Source organism: Schistocerca gregaria, chromosome 4 (assembly GCF_023897955.1).
Source record: "Schistocerca gregaria isolate iqSchGreg1 chromosome 4, iqSchGreg1.2, whole genome shotgun sequence".
NCBI lineage: Eukaryota > Metazoa > Arthropoda > Insecta > Orthoptera > Acrididae > Schistocerca > Schistocerca gregaria.
The window spans coordinates 458,930,554-458,943,063 of NC_064923.1; the positions used below are offsets into that span (position 1 = coordinate 458,930,554).

Consider the following 12,510-nt stretch of genomic DNA (forward strand, 5'->3'; position numbering starts at 1 on the left):
GTGCAATTTATAATGCAGTAAAACGAAGAATATTTTGCTTTTTAATCACTCAGTAAGAGACGTAAAACTAGAAAACACATGTAGTGACGTGAATGAGTTATTTTCAACGAATACCAGTCTGCTCCTGCTCAGGTAGGTGTATGGCTACAGTGCAAAACCTCTGGAAGCTGACACATAATAAATAGTGGTCAATTTGCAATAAAAACCCATCATTAATAGAAAAATACAACTGTCTAAACCTTTGTACTCGTTTACAGCATAGGCCTAGCTTCCACACCAAAAATCAACATTCACGCCATTATTACTGAGTGTTGGATGATTGTTGACTTAAGTATGTGCACATTTCGTATTTATTATGAACTGTTGTTTGAAATACTAAGTAAACACTTTTGTTCCTAAGGTAACAGGAATCTACACGGTCATCAATTACATTCTTGATTTATAATATTCCATTTTACTTTACTTTCCCATTACATCTACATTTTCCAATTCCATTGCTTCTTTCATTAAAATTATGGATTCATCTGCAGAAGAAAATTGTAAATGAAGTGGTTTACGAAGTATCTAATATTATTTTAAACATGATCCACATGAAAAATTCGTAGTACAAAAATTACTATCCACCTTATTTTAAGGAAATGGCTAAATATTTAGGTGAGCCTAATTGTTGTGAATATGGTCTGCATTGATCTGTGTGGTTTTTAGGGTTCCCAGTTACGAATTTTTGAAGTACATGTTTATTAACTGTCCTTTTTGTTCAATAAACATAATTATTAATAACTAACGCAGCTAAGAGGGGAACCCAAAACAATATGAATATACATACTAGAGGGTTGGGTTGGGTTGTTTGGTGGAGGAGACCAGACAGTGAGATCATCGTTCTCATCGAATTAGCGAAGGATGGGGAAGGAAGTCGGCCGTACCCGTTCAGAGGAACCATCCCGGCATTTTCCTGGAGGGATTTTAGCGAAGTTACGGAAAACCTAAATCAGGATAGCCGGACGCGAGATTGAACCGTCGTCCTCCCGAATGCGAGCCAGGCTCGCTGTGCTTTTCGCAATTTTTACACATTTGTTGGCATATAAACTTCGCTGTCTCCTCATTTTAACTCCAGAAACCCAACATACAAACTTTTTACAGATTTGCAAGTAGATGAAATTCACACTATCCCTCCCCTCTACAAATCTGAACTATTAGGAAGGCCATGTCGATGAAGAAACGAGTACTACAAGTGTGAGGAGAAAAGGTTCATCCAATATGGGCCATGGAAAATGGGTTAATACCAGTAAAGGTGAGTGCTGGATACAGTCAAACTTATATCATAACAGTAGTTTACATCATGTGATATCTACTGGCACGTGTTCTGTCCATTATTGATCTCTTGTCGTAATGATTTCGTCATTGCATTTCAATGCTATAGAAGTAAAAGCAACCATCGTAAGAAAGCTGCATCACTGTGTTGATGAATGAAAGGCTCAATTAATATGTCTGTAACGCTATAACAACAACGTGTTTTTTCCGACATTTTTCTTAAGTATTGACTGCATATGTACAAGCAAAATCATTTGTTTTTCTATCACTTCATAATTTCATCAACGAGCAAATTTTTTTATAATTGTTGTGCATTCTGTAAAACGATGTTTGTACGTTTATGTAAATTATTGTGGAGCTGGATTATGTCGGCAGGGAAAAGTTAGACAAAGTTTGGTGCTTTTATATTTGGTAGAGAGTAAACTGTGGTGGTAACAACATTTCAGGACATTGCCATGTTGCATCAGAGTACAAGTGCTCGATACCAGCCACGATGTAGAGTCGATGTGTCGCTCATACAAGACGAGAAGGTGGCAAATGTGGGTTCGCCATATTTTGCAAGATACGGTGAGAATAACTAAGGTCGACAAATAAATGAAGCTCCAAATAACGCCAAAAACATGCTCCGAGATCCTCCGCAATGTTAATCAGAGTGTCATCGTAATGGCAAATGCGTTTGAGACAACACGGTGTCGAGTAGAGACTCCTGATGACAGCTAGCCAATATATGTTAGTAACAAGGAGTCCACAATAAACGCACCAAGGAAACACTCTTTGATCGTGGTGAGGCCTGAGGATTGTGGTTATGTAGCATCGAAACGAGTTGTGTGAGACAATAAAGACAATCTCAAGATACAGCTGTGGTGGTACTTTTTCTTATATGTTTGTTGAACACTTAGGTAAATATTTCCTTAATTTTCTGATCTATTGCACTCGAGTGAACACTGTCATTTGAAAAGCCGACTAGACAGGGGGAGGGGGTTGCAAGTGCGTTCAAGTCACTGCTTCCTCGATTTGATTAGCGTCTTTTCATTTCATGCTTGATAATATTATCTCTGACACTTATTTCCCCAGATAGCTTCACAATGTTATGGTATTCTGTTATTATAACATTCTGTATTGGCTTCCTGTTGCTAGCATTGACGTATGATTGCATGTGGAATCAACACTTTTGCATATTTACATCGACATCTACATACACGTACATCTACATACATACTCCGCAAGCCACCGTACGTTGCGTAGCGGAGGGCAACCTGTACCACAAATAGTCGTTACCTTTCCAGTTCCACACCCAGATAGAGCAAGGCAAAAACTACTATCTTGATGCCTCCCCGTATGAGCCCTAACGGTCCCTACACGAAATGAATGTTGGCAGCAGTAGGATCATTCTGCAGTCAGCTTCAAATGCCGATTCTCTAAAGATACTCAGTAGTGTTCTTCGAAATGAATATCTACCTCCCTCCAGGAATTCCCACTCGAGTTCCAAAAGCAGATCTGTAACACTTGCACGCTGATCGAACCTACCGGTAACAAATCCAGCATCTTCCCTCTGAATTGCTTCGATGTCTTCTTTTAGTCCGACATAGTGCGGATCCCAAACACTCGAGCTCCACTGAAGAATAGATCGCACGAGCGTCCTACATGCGAACTCCTTTACAGATGAACTACACTTTCCTAAAATTCTCTCAATAAACCGAAGTCGACCATTCGCCTTCCCTACAACTATCCTCACATGCTCGTTCCATGTCATATCGCTTCGCACCGTTACGCCCAAATATTTAAACTACTTGACTGATTCGAGCACGGCACAACTAATGCTGTACCCAAACATTATCGGCTTTTTTCCTAATCATCCTCATTAACTTATCTTTTTCTTCATTAAGAGCCTGCTGCCATTCATCACACCAACTAGAAATTTTGTCTAGGTCATCTATGAGGGTGAGTCAAATAAAAACCTTAAATTTGTAATAACAAACTGAAATTGCGCGACGTTATCCTGTAAGTGGTAAGCGTGCTACAAACAGCAAGCAGAATGGCCTGTAGATAGCAGCATAGTGCTGATGCACACATGCCGTCGCAGTATCAGTATAAAGATGGCCGACACACTTGCGACTTTCACCAGAGAAGAACAGAGTTCTGTTATTCGGTTTTTGCATAGTGAAGGTGTGAAGCCTATTGAAATTCATCGACGAATGAAGGTTCAGTACAGTGACGCATGTTTGTCACAGCAGCAAGTCTACGAATGGGTTAGGAAGTTCGCAAATGGTGTGACTTCAGTGGAAGATGCTCCTCGCCCAGGTCAGGCACAACGAGTTGTGACTCCACAGAACATTGCAGCAGTTGAAGCCATTGTGAAGGAAAACCGCCGAGTGACGCTGAATGACATTGCAGCATGTTTACCTGTACAATTAGTCATGGGTCAGTAAACCACATTGTGCATGATGTGCTCCAGTTTTACAAAGTGTCTGCAAGATGGGTGCCACGGCAGCTCACTCCTGAAATGAGAGAACGACGTGTTGATGCTTGTGAAGAACTTCTTCGGCGCTTTGAACGAGAAGGTGATGGCTTTCTTGCAAAAATCGTTACTGGGGAAGAAACCTGGGTTCACTTCCACCAACCGGAAACGAAGAGAGCGAGCAACCCAGACCTTGCCCTAAGTGATTTCCAATTGTTTGGACCACTCAAAGACGCAATGGAAGGAAAGAAGTTCCGTTCTGATGAAGAAGTACGCCACGTGGTGCGTGAGTGGTTGCACTACTACCAAAAGAATTTTTATCTAAAGGAGTTTATGCACTTTGTAAGCGCTGGATGACTTGTATTGAGTGTGAGGGAGATTATATTGAAAAGTGATACAGCTTTGTATCACTTTTGCACAATGAATAATCTATTAAAAAATATTTAAGGTTTTCATTTGACTCACCCTCGTATTAACCTACAGTCACTTATCTTCGACACCTCCCTGTACACCACAGCATCATCAACGAACAACCGCAGACTGCTGTCCATCCTGCGCCAGATCATTTACGTATATAGAAAATAGCAACTATACTATCACACTTCCCTGGGGCACTACTGATGTTACTCCTGTCTCTGATGAACACTCGTCATCGAGGACAACATACTGGGTTTATTAGTTAAGAAGTCTTAGAGCCACTCAGATACCTGAGAGCCTATTCTGTATGCACGTACCTTCGTTAACGATCTACAGTAGGGTACCGTGTCAAATGCTATTCGGAAATCTATAAATATGGAATCTGCCTGTAACCCTTCATCCATAGTATGCAGTATATCTTGTGAGAAAAGAGAAAGCTGGTTTTCGCATTATCGATGCTTTCTAAAGCTGTGCTGATTCGAGGACATGAACTTTTCGGTATCTAGGAAATTTATAATATTAGAACTCAGAACATGCTCTAAAAGTCTGCAGCAAACCGATATTAAGGATACCAGTCTGTAATTTTTTGGGTCCGTTCTTCTAGCCTTCTCAAATATAGGAGTCACCTGCGCCTTTTTCCAGTCTCTTGACACTTTTTGCTGGTTGAGAGATTCAGGATAAATGAAAACTAAGAGGCCAATGACGTAGAGTACTCTTTATGAAACCGAACTGGGATTCCATTTGCATCTGGTGACTTATTTGTTTTCAACTCTTTCAATTGTTTTTCTACACCAGAGGTGCTTATTGCTTTTTCATCCATACGGGACACAGTGTGATGTTCAAACGAGCGTACATTTGTACAATTCTCCTGCGTGAATGATTTCTTAAACGTGGAATTTAAAACTTCGGCCATCCTTTTGCTATATTCTATTGCCAAAACAGACTGGTCAACTAGTGGCTGGATGTTAGCCTTAGACCCGCTTAGTGATTTTATATAAGATCAGAATTTTTTCGGGTTCCCCGCCAAGTCATTAGCCAAGTTATGGCGGTCGTAACTATTGTGTGCTTCACGTACAGATCTTTTCACAGCCGCACGAATCTCTATTATTCTTTGCCTGTCGCCATTTCCGCATCCTCTTTTCAACCGAGAGTTCAACAAGCTTTGCTTCCTCAGCATTTTCCGAATTTTGTTGTTTAACCAGTGGGTTTGACCCGCCCTTATTGCACTTACTAGCCATATACTTGTCCAGAGCACGATTTACAATCTGTTTAAACTTTGCTCATAATTCCTCTGTATCCGCCATTCTGGAACTAAATAATTGCATTTCATTGTCTAAGTAAGATGTTAACAATTGCTGCCTGCCGATGTGGCCGAGCGGTTCTAGCCGCTTCAGTCTGGAACCGCACGTCCGCTACGGTAGCAGGTTCGAATCCTGCCTCGGGCATGGTTGTGTGTGATGTCCTTAGGTGAGTTAGGTTTAAGTAGATCTAAATTCTAGGGGACTGATGACCTCAGATGTTAAGTCCCATAGTGCTCAGAGCCATTTGAACCTTTTTTTTTTTAACAATAGCTTAGCTGCTCTTTCTAGCAGACCCTCTCTCCTAGCCTTCTTGGCTGATTTATTTACTTTCGTAACTATAGTCGCTATGATAGCATCATGATCACTAATCACTGTCTCTATACTGACACCATCGATAAGGTATGCAGCCTATTCGTAGCTACAAGGTCCAAGATACTTCCATTTGCTTGTGGGCTGCCGAAATAGCTGCTCAAAACAGTTTTAGGAAAACGTGTTCAAAACCACTTCATAAGACTGTCTGTTGAAACTCCTCCAATGAATCCGTACAAGTCCCAGTCTGTACTCGATAGATGAAAGTCACCACCAACTAGTATTGCATCATCCGGGTTTTTATGCACAACTGGTCATAGACTTCCTTTGAATGACTCTATAACTGCCACAACAGAGTTGGGTGGTTGGTAAAAACATCCAAGCGCCAGATAACTTCACTATTACACTCAATTCCAAACTCTGTAGAGACAATATTTTTGTACACTGCAATGAACACTCCCCCTTCTAAGGCGTGTAACCAGTTTTTCCAATAAACATTACAAGACTCGCTCAATATCTCAGAGCATTTTGCTTTGGGTTTAGCCAGCTCTGTCTCAAGAATAATTTAAGGTTTAGAACTTCCCTGGAGGGCAGCAAATTCGGAAACCATGTTACGAATAGTTCGAAAATTTACTGTCAACATTTTTGCAGTCGAACTGCATTTACTTGGAATGCAGTCTGATTTCCCCATATGCGTATCAACTGGCGAGTGTTCATGAGAGTACCGCCTAGCCTAAAAAAAAAAAAAAAAAAAAAAAAAAAAAAAAAAAAAAAAAAAAAACCATGTGCACTCCACAAGTACTCTGCTATCCGAGTAGCTGCTTCCTTTGCGTAGTGCACCCCTAACCTATCAAGGGGAGTCATACAAATCTGCACCCGACAATGCAGATCCAGAAATGTGCAGCTAATACTGTCACAGAGATGACGAAGCCTTTGGTTGAGACCCACCAGTCAGCTCCAAACCAAAGGAGCCCGATCAACTCTGGGAACGATGCTGCAAATTACGAGCACTGCTTGCAGCCCGTGTGCGAAGCTAGCAGTCTTCACCACCTCTGGCAACCGCCTTTACAAACTGAGGATGACCCGAAAACCCATGAGACAGCCATTGTTGGTGCCAACGTGAGCCACAACTTGTTGACGACTGCACCCTATACGTTCGAAAGCCAGGCCGCCTCCACATCTCTGATGAATCCCCCTGCCCCGGCAGACATACCGATTGTACACTGGCTTTCTTTCCAGCTCTTTCTAAAGGGCTCCATAACGCTCCTAACGTCGGGGTTCGCTATAAGTAGCAAACCCCTGCCCACGTATTCCTGCTCGGACCGTGCTGAAGGAACGGCCAGCCCTTGGACGAAACAAGCGACAATTGAGGTGTCCCATGCGACGCTCCAGAATCTCCGTCACCGCTTCACCCCCTAAAGGCGACTGATCGCAGCCAGAACCACATTCAACTGTTCGCAAGCTGCGGCCAGCTCCTACTGCGTCCGCACACGGTAGACACACATCCTCCCCATCCTATCAAGACTAATTGAAGAGTAAACAGTAAAAGAAGGCCACGACACAGCTGTGGCAACAATGATTACCTAAGGACAACTAAAAGAAGCAGAAAGATATTTATGTTCAGTAAACTAAATAAAAAATGAGTAATGTCTTATCTCAATGAGGAACTTGAAACTTTCAACGCAGGTCAGGAGCATGTAGAGGAACTCTGGCTCAAGATTAAAAGAATAGTTGACTACACAATGGATAGATATGTACTCAGTAGAACAGTTCATAATGGCAGGGAACCTCCATGATATACAGTCACTGCAAAGAAAGTTCTAAATAAACAGAGATTACTGGATAATAGGTGTAAAACAAAGCATAGGGCTACAGATAGAGTGATTCTAAATTAAATCCGTTTGGCTGTCAAGAGAGCAATGCGTGATGCCTTCAATGACTACCGCAGCAGAATGTTGTCAGATGATCTTTCACAAAATCCAACGAAATTCTGGTCGTATGTAAGGGCTGTTAGTGGCACCAAAATTAGTGTCCGGTCCCTAGCAAATGAGACAGGAACTGAAATTAAGGGTAGCAAAGCAAATGCTGCACGGCTGGTCCCGGCGGAGGTTCGAATCCTCCCTCGGGCGTGTGTGTGTGTGTGTTTGTCCTTAGGATAATTTAGGTTAAGTAGTGTGTAAGCTTAGGGACTGATGATCTTAGCAGTTAAGTCCCATGAGATTTCACACACATTTGAACAGTTTTGATGAAATGCTTAACTCTATTTTCAAATGTTCCTTCACAAACGAAAAACCAGGAGAATTGCCCCAGTTTAATAATCGAATCACTGAAAATGTGAATGAAATAAGTGTTAGTGTCAGTGATGTTGGAAAACGGCTGAAATCGTTAAAATTGAATAAAGCTTCAAGGCCCGATGGAACCCCTGTCAGATTCTGTACTGAATTTGCGGCTGAGTAACCCTCTCTTCTCACTATAATCTATCATAAATCCCTCGAACAAAAAACCGTGCCCAGTTTTTGGAATAAGCACAGATCACACCCGTCTACAAGAAGGGTAACAGAAGTGATCCACAAAACTACCGTCCAATATCCTTGATATCGATCTGTTGTAGAATCTTAGAACATATTCTGAGCTCAAACACAATGAGGTATCTTGAACAGAATGACCTCAGTGCTAAAAGCATGGTATTCGAAAACATCGATCAAGTGAAACCCAATTCGCACTTTTCTCTCACGACATACTGAAACCTTTGGATCAAAGCATCCAGACAGATGCAGTGTTTCTTGATTTCCGAAAAGCATTTGACTGAATACAGCACCTGCGCCTATTGTCAAAAGTACGATCATATGAGGGTATCAAATGAAATTTGTGACGGGACTGAGCACTTTTTGGTATGGAGGACACAGCATGTTATCTTGGATGGAGAGTCATCGTCAGATGTAGAAGTAACATCGGGTGTGTCCCAGGGAAGCGTGTTGGGACCCTAGCTGTTCATGTTGTATATTAATGACCTTGCAGACAATATTAATAGTAAAATCAGGTTTTTTTTGCAGATGATGCAGTTACCTATAATGAAGAGAGAGAAGCTGAATAAATATTCAGTCAGATCTTGATAAGATTTCAACATAGTGCAAAAACTGGCAACTTGCTCTAAATTTTCACAAAACGAAAAAACATAGTATTCTATGACTATAATATCAATGAGTCACTGTTGGAATCCGCCAAATCATGTAAATACCTGGGTGTAACACTCTGTTGTGATATGAAATGAAATGATCACATAGGCTCAGTCGTGAATAAAGCAGGTGGCAGACATCGGTTTATTGGCAGACTACTGGGGAAGTGCCAACAGTCTACTAAAGAGATTGCTTACAAATCACTCGTTCGTCCCATCCTAGAATATTTCTAAAGTGTGTGGAACTCATACCAGATAGGACTAAAAGGGGGATGGTTCGCACGGCTCCCCCCTGTCAGAGGTTCGAGTCCTTCTTGGACATTGGCGTGTTAATTGTCCTTAGCGTAAGTTAGTTTAAGTTAGCTTAAGTAGTGTGTAAGTCTAGGGGCTGATGACCTCAGCAGTTTAGTCCCATAGGAACTTATCACAATTTCCAGTCTACTAACAGGGGATACTGAACATACACAGAGAAGGGCACCACGAAAGGTCACAGATTTGTTTAATCCAAGGGAGAGTGTCACAGAGATACTGGAGGAACTGAAATGGCAGATTCTTGGGGACAGATGTAAACAATCCCGAGAAAGTCTATTAACAAAGTTTCAAGAACCAACCTCAAACAATCATTCTTCTCGCGATCCATACGTGAATGGAAGAGGAAGGACCCCTAATAACTGGAACAATGGGATGTACCCTCTGCCATGCACCTCACGGTGATTTGTAGAGCGTAGCTGAGGCAGTAGATGTAGAAACCTACATAGCAACTTCTTACCCTCCTGACGTGTAACCAAGGGACACTGATGCCGCAATGAACTATGTAGCTGGCTGTTGAGAAAAAATGACGAATGAACTCCAGACTACCTGAATTTACACTTACAGCTAACAAAAAAAGCGAAACTAAACTTCTTAAATACAAAAACATGCAAGCAATTAAATAAATATATAGTGTTAAGAAAACACAGGAGAAGCTAGAAACGTAACTTGATGTCCCGAAGACGTGTCACAGGTGATAGCCAGCACCGAACTCGGCAGCTAATGACGCTGATTAGAATGGTCACTAGTCTCAAAACAGACAGCTGAGTAACTACCGAGCTACTAACTAATTGAATATACATTTACAAAACGCGAGATTAAACTTTGAAAATTGAGACCGGAGGTCTACTGAATAATTACTATTTGCAAAGGTCGTGGAAGTAAATAAATAAAGTGACACTAGCGACTTCTGCAGCGAAAAACTGCACTAGAAAGTAAACCCACTGAAGACAAAAGATCGAAAAATACACAAATTTTTGCTACAAAAATATATGGCACTATTAAAAGCAGCTAATTAATCATCTACTGTTCACCTCTGCTCAGAAGCAAATTAGAATAGCACTAAACTAAACGATGTAAACAAACTGTGTACAACCATAAGCTGCAGCTGCTGCTGCCGCTCTGCTAAGAGGCAGGAGGTCTACTGAATATGTGTTCTTTCCTTGCAATATTTGCCACTTTTCATACCTTTTTAAGATCTGCCGTTCTGGAAACAATGTTACGCTAATCATGTGTTAGTTGTATTCCACCTGTTCTCGGGTATCGATAGCTACGATGCCACGGCGTAGGTGAAAGTTCTTAGGTTGGCACTACGACATAGACACCGACGACAGCGCCCTCTAGCCGGCGCTGTGCAGCTCTACGAGCGCCGCTCCAGATTCTGCCCATTTGATTCTGAGTAGACGATCAAGCAATATTGTTTCTATTCCACAGCTGGCGATCCACTACAGAATAGAAACAATGCTGCTTGGTCGTCTACTCGGAATCAAGTGGGTAGAATCTGGAGCGGCGCTCGTAGAGCTGCACAGCGCCGGCTAGAGGGCGCTATCGTCGGTGTCTGTGTCGTAGTGCCAACCTAAAAACTTGCAACTACGCCGTGGCACCGTAGCTATCGATACCACATGTCCAGCAAACACTGTGCCATCATTGCCAGAATATACAAGGCTTCGGAGCAGGCTTCGACTTAGGCAACTTTAGTAGAAGCCACTTCCTTCCCAATGGGGTGCATGTAACACAAATATAGGAACTGTCTTCCCTGTGGAGGATGGAATCTCCTCCGAATTACTGGATTTGTCCACATGGCTAAAAGAATAGTGCGTAGAAGTAATGGCTGCAGGCAGCATCAAAAAGTGTATGTATATGGTTGGAAGAACACACAAAGATTTCAAACTGGTTCAAATGGCTCGGAGCACTAGGGGACTCAACTGCTGTGGTCATCAGTCCCCTGGAGCTTAGAACTACTTAAACCTAACTAACCTAAGGACATCACATACATGCATGCCCGAGGCAGGATTCGAACCTGCGACCGTAGCGGTCGCGCGGTCCCAGACTGTAGCATCTAGAACCGCTTGGCCACTCCGGCCGGCAATGATTTCAAAGTACATGCCGGTACTAGGGTAGCATATTTATCGGAAACTAAATTAATTAATCAGTTACGGAGCATTTAATCGCCGTATTTACAGTGTGAATCCTAGCTGCAACAGATGACGGGAATACTGCAGGTACTACTGCTTCAGACAGCTGTTGAAACCTGTCAGTACCTGACAAGTGTCATTTTTAATCATGTATATTTTTGTCATCAACCTTCTGACTGATTTCATGCAGCCCAGCACGATTTTCAATTCTTTTCCAATCTCATCATCTCAGAGCAGCACCTACATCCAACTTCTCCAAATTGTCTAGCGTTGGTGAATGCTTGAGCGGCTTGTTTCTGGGCACGTGCAAGTGTTCACAAGAAATGGATTCGATAGTGTACGATGCCATTGCAATGTACACAGCTGAACCAAAATACTTTCACAATACGAAAAATTAATCGAAAATGCAAAAGTTTACGCTGGCCAGATCTAATGGCGATTCAAGTTACTTCATTTTTTATTTAGTGTCAAAATACGACTACTTTGTGATATGACTTAAAGCTCCAGTGAGACGACATTATTGTGAAACCATCATCTCAGCGGCGCGTTTGATGTGATAATGGCTGTTTGGAGGTGAATTAGGTCCATTACGCGGAGGTATTATAATAGCAGATTAGTCAGAGACCAGTCAACCCGAACCCAAATTTTTTGACGAATCCAACTCCTATGTATAAAAACAGCTTGAACGTCTGGCTACTTTACAAATGAGTTAGTTTTTTAAACATTTGTTATTAAGCATGTACGTGAGAGGTCGTTCAGAAACGATTTGAAGTTACCTGCAAAGTTTGTTGAAGTCGCTATGTGCTCTCATTCTCAAATACTGGATGAATATAGTCCGTGTAATTTGCGCGCCGTGACTTACACTGCCTCACAACATACAAGCAGTTTCTGACTATAATACCTGTCTTAATATGTTAGACCTTTCATCTCTTAAAGATCAGACTATGACAGCATTTTAAATTTTTAAATTCAGGAAAAAATTATATGAAATACTGAAAATCAAATTTTTGTTTTCCTTGAAAGCTATTATATAAGCAGCCTGCAACTGGGATTGAGTACCATGAACTGGGTTAGTCGTTTATTAATACAGATAGA

The 12,510-nt window shown here is 41.7% G+C and overlaps 1 protein-coding gene across 3 annotated transcripts in view; it reads right to left on the minus strand.

Annotated features, from left to right (window-relative positions):
• The window catches only part of LOC126267008 (uncharacterized), a 103,557-nt gene that overhangs the window by 56,246 nt on the left and 34,801 nt on the right, over positions 1-12,510 (minus strand). The gene's annotated exons all lie outside the window — the stretch shown is intronic.